This window comes from Amblyomma mixtum, chromosome 3 (assembly GCF_055824585.1).
Source record: "Amblyomma mixtum isolate Tamu chromosome 3, ASM5582458v1, whole genome shotgun sequence".
In the NCBI taxonomy this organism is placed as follows: Eukaryota; Metazoa; Arthropoda; class Arachnida; order Ixodida; family Ixodidae; genus Amblyomma; species Amblyomma mixtum.
This window is the reverse complement of record NC_143014.1, coordinates 87,796,836-87,801,622: the sequence shown is the minus strand read 5'-3', so window position 1 is coordinate 87,801,622 and position 4,787 is coordinate 87,796,836.

The window sequence follows — 4,787 nt, the reverse complement described above, 5'->3', positions numbered from 1 at the left end:
GTGCTGCAAACCAGTGCGTTCTTTTAGTCTGACACTGAACCTATACATGCGTCTGCCATTCTTATGCAGCCGTTCTCACATTCACATTGTGTTACTGCCATTGCATTGTGCACAAGACATGCAAGGCCATCGGAAACACTGTGTCCGAATATTGTTCTCTGATATGTTGCATTTCTTGGCACAGCTACTATGTACAGGGTGTTTCACCTAAGACTTTAAACAATTTTTAAAAATAGGCTTTTTGAGTTAGAATAGCGCTTTTTTTTCGGCATAGCATTGTCAGCCATGTAGTACATCAGAATACAGCTAAGACGTAGTAAACAGCCGGCTTGTTAACTAATACTGAATATTTAACTTTTGAACTATTACTGTTGGGCGTGTATAGCCCACTGCAAGGAATATCCATATCAGTTTTTATAAATCCGAAAACGCGGTTACCTTCTGCACTGTGGCCCAACAAATTTTGGCTATATCGCGCCAAAATGCATGTGCTTTCGAGAAGTGTGCAGGCAAAGCAACCTCTTCAGTGCACGTAACTCGTCGAAATAGCTGAAATTTTTTGGTCCACCCGCCACGATGGCTCATTGGTTAGGGCGCTCGCCTACTGAGCTGGAGTACCCAGGATCGAACCTGACAGGCACCCGTGTGCTGTGCGATGCCAGTGCACGTTAAAGATCCCCAGGTGGTCGAAATTATTCCGGAGCCATCCACTACGGCACCTTTTTCTTTCACTCCCTCCTTTATCCTTCATTACAGCGCAGTTCGGGTGTCCATCAAGATATGCGAGACTGTTACTGAGTCATTTCCTTTCCTCAAAAACCAATTTTCATTTGCGTTTGTTGGGCCACAGTGCCGAGGGTAACCATAATTTCTAAATTCTAAAAACTGATACGGGTATTACTTACGATGGGCTACACGCCTCTCAGTAATTAAGGAGCCTAACAATAATAGTTAAAAAGCTAACTTCTCAATATTAGTTAAACAGCCTTCTTGTTAGCATGTCTTAGTTCTGTTCTGATTTATTACTCCGCCAACAATGCTATGCCAAAAAAAAGCGCTCTTCTAAATCAAAAAGCCTTTTTTTTTTATTTTTGTAGTGTTAGGGGAAACATCCTGTATGTGAGCGTAAAACGCTTGGTGAAAGTCACTTTTGGTAGCTATATACAGACCAACTTACTCTCACTCATTACTGGATGCGCATCTGAAACATTGCAATACTAATGATGATAATAGTAATGGTTTGCTGTCTGGTAAATATACAATATTAACCAGCAGGCATTCTGAAACATTTTTTTTTGGCGAAGCCTTGTGTGCTTGTGCCTTAAATGCAGAGAAAAATTTGGATTCACTTGACGATTTTTCAGTGACTCTATCCTTTTGACAACTTCGCTCCCAGGCAAAAACAGAAATCTCATATTCAAGTACTGCTGAGTGGGAAGTCGCCTTTCTGACATGGCCGCTCCTGGCGTTGGTGTTGACAACGTTGTGGCAGAAAGTGGGACGCGAATGACGTCGTCACACATGGTGCAGTAGGCCGCCGGCATCCATTGGGTCTATTGGCATTGACAACATTGTGGCAGAAATGTGGCACTGGAGCACCGTGCATGGAGCAAACGGCGCGGTTGAGGTGTCCACTGAGAAGTGACCGCAGAAAACTAGCTATAGCTCTTGCCATGCCCAGGACCGCAGAAAACTAGCTATAGCTCTCTCTGAAGTTGAATTCTGCTGCCTGAATAAAAAAGGTGAGTGGCCCAAAAATCTAAACGGTCTAACCCCATCAGAGGCACAGTTATACATAATACCAGGTTTAAAGGCAGAACTGTAACATAAAGATATCTCCTCGAGGCTTATAATTTACTCGTATCAAGTTTAGGATGCAGTGGGTGTGTGTGGTTGATTTTATAGTATCGATAGTACTATTGATAGTCTTTTTTTACCATCGATAGTTCGATAGTGACTCAACTATCGATAGTTTTGCATCACTATAGGAATGTCTGTGTTGCAATTTACAATCATGCACCTACATGACCTGTAGGTTAGGTATTCATTTTAGGTTACGTAAACTGGTATAAATTATGTGGTATAGGTCGTACGTGCGACCAGGTGGACTCAAAGCAACGTATGTACTATAACTTGCCATCAATACCTTTCATCAACAAATTAAGCATTTTAGTCACTGTAGTTAGCATACATGCTTATATTGGAAGCTAAAGGAGGGATAAATTCTCAAGGACCAGCTGGCATAAATCATGGGGGGAGGGGTCCTGACCCCCCATGATTTATGATAATGACACGAATCCCACCTTTTGGGATTTGTATCATTGAGATTCTGCTGCACATATAAAGACCATTTACAACCTAGGTCATACATGGGTAGATCCAGCGCACTTTGGCTCGGGGCTGGTATAGCAGCACATTGCATGCCTCTACTGTGCAAATGTACCCGCTGGGCCTGCTAAATTGAGGTGGGTGTGGTATTGCACAACTTGAAACTTGTTGAATGTGCAGCCAAATAAGCAAGACCTGTGCACCTTGCACTTGATCGGACGAGAACCGGTGTATTCAGCATGGTATGGCCGATGCCCGTGTACTGTGCGATGTCAGTGCACGTTAAAGAACCCCAGGTGGTCGAAATTTCCGGAGCCCTTCACTACGGCGTCCCTCATAGCCTAAGTCGCTTTGGGACGTTAAACCCCATAAAACCAAAACCAATCCTTGCACTTGAGGAAAAAGGTCGCATAAGCTTTGTGCTCACAGTGTCGAAGTGATTGTGCTCGTGCCTGCTGTTGATACATTGTAGATTATTTCGGCCAGTGCAGGTGAATTTACAAGACCTCTCTCCTTGGCGTCCTCTGCTGGTCAGTCAGCCAAAGATGGACCATTACAAAGGTGCTTGCATTACTGCAGAGAATTGTGCCAGACATTTTAAGTTACAGCTGGTTTTGATGTGGGATTTGCAAGGTTCTTTGTACCATGCCTCCAGCTGCCTCTTAACCTACAACATTGCAGAGGCTGCCTTGTTAGGTTGATTTTAGTTTCTCATGAAGTTTTTGATAAAGCATGCCCATCTTGATGAAATGATGAAATGATGATGAAATGATGAAAAAGGTATGTGTATGTAATGGTCTTATTAAGTGCACTTGTGATTATGAACTGCAACAAGTTCCTTAAGCACAAACTAATTTCCTAATTTTTCATACATCAGAATTTCTTGCAGTGCTATGTTCAGATGGTTGCTAAACTATTTAAGGACACTGTAGTTAAGATCTTTTATGTGTTTGCAGCGGCTTTTGTGTGGATGTTATTGCACATGTATCTAATATTGAATGGTTATATCGTAGTCTATAGTAGGATACAACTTATAAAAACAGCAGTTGCTAGCACTGGGCCACGGTCTGCGGCGTCCTGTATTACTCTGCTAGCCAATCTAAAGAGTAAACGAAATCAGCTTTTTAATGTTTGACTATACCAAACAATCCACGTATCAAAATTCTTCAGCTCATAATTTTTTTTCATGTGATAAGCTTCTTGTTTAAGCAGCGGACTACTTTTTCGTTGTGGAGGAATTCTGTGCGTGGAAGCTGAATGTGGGCGGAGCTTCACTGCAGACTTAAGTTGTATTTGACTATAGTTGCATAATGTGTGAAAAGTCTACAACGTGTTGCGCAAATAAACGTGCACCCTAGAATGCGTCTCTCAGCTAAACAGACTCATTGTTCTAGCTCTAATTTAGCACAGAAATCGCATTGGGTCAGCAGAATTGTTTTATGCTACATTTGTTTGGGTTACTTGCCTTACTCGATCAAAAACAGTTGCATATTCGCATCGTCTGCGGCGACGACAAAGAAAATCAAGCCGTTCTCTACGCGATCGCACCAGTGGCGCCATCTCGTTTGTTGGCCGTGAAGATTCGGCAGAGGGGGGATATTTTCCGGGATGTTTAAAGACCCTCCTTCAACAAAGACTTGCAATTTAGTGGAGTTCTGGCCAAACTACATCATCGATAAAGCAGTTGAAAAAGGGTCTTTAAACCTTTTGCAAAAAAACAACCCGACCCCCCTCCTTTGCCGAATCTTCACAGCCAACAAACGAGATGCCGCTACCGGTGCGATCACTGACAGAGCGCTTAATTTCCTTCGTCGTCACCTCAGACGATGTGAATTTCCGACTTATTCTGATCGAATCAGATAAGTACCCCAAACAAACGTGGTATACAACAAATTCCGCCGACCAAATGCCATTTCTGTGCGAAATTTGAGCTCAAACAATGCTCCAGTTTAGCTGGGGGAAGTTGTTATTGCGACTGAAGGAAGGATGAAAAATTAGCTGCGATTCAACTACTGCTGAACCTGGTTAGAGAGCGAAAGCTATGGCATATTGGGCAACTATAAGCGGCTTGGCGTCTCTAACGTTAAGTGCGTTCCGGACTCTGGATAGGAAGCGCAGCCACCCTGGCAGGTGGCAGTTAATGGTTGATTGCTAGGGTTTGCTCACTCACTGAACACTGCGGCCTATTGCAGCAGTGCCGCGTGTCTGCCATAACATTGTCAGTGCTAACGCATGCAGCCCATCTCTCTCTCCCATCACCCCACGTACCTGTAAATGCGATGCAGGCATCCACTGACCCAGGGAGCCAGTTATGCGCACTTCCTTTCCTTGAAAGCATCGGAGAGTGAAACGTTGTCAACGCCAATGAACACAATGAACGCTGATGGCCTATGGCTTCAGGGCCGCGTTTTTGGCACAATGTTGCCAATGCCAACACATGCAGCGCATATCTGTCACTA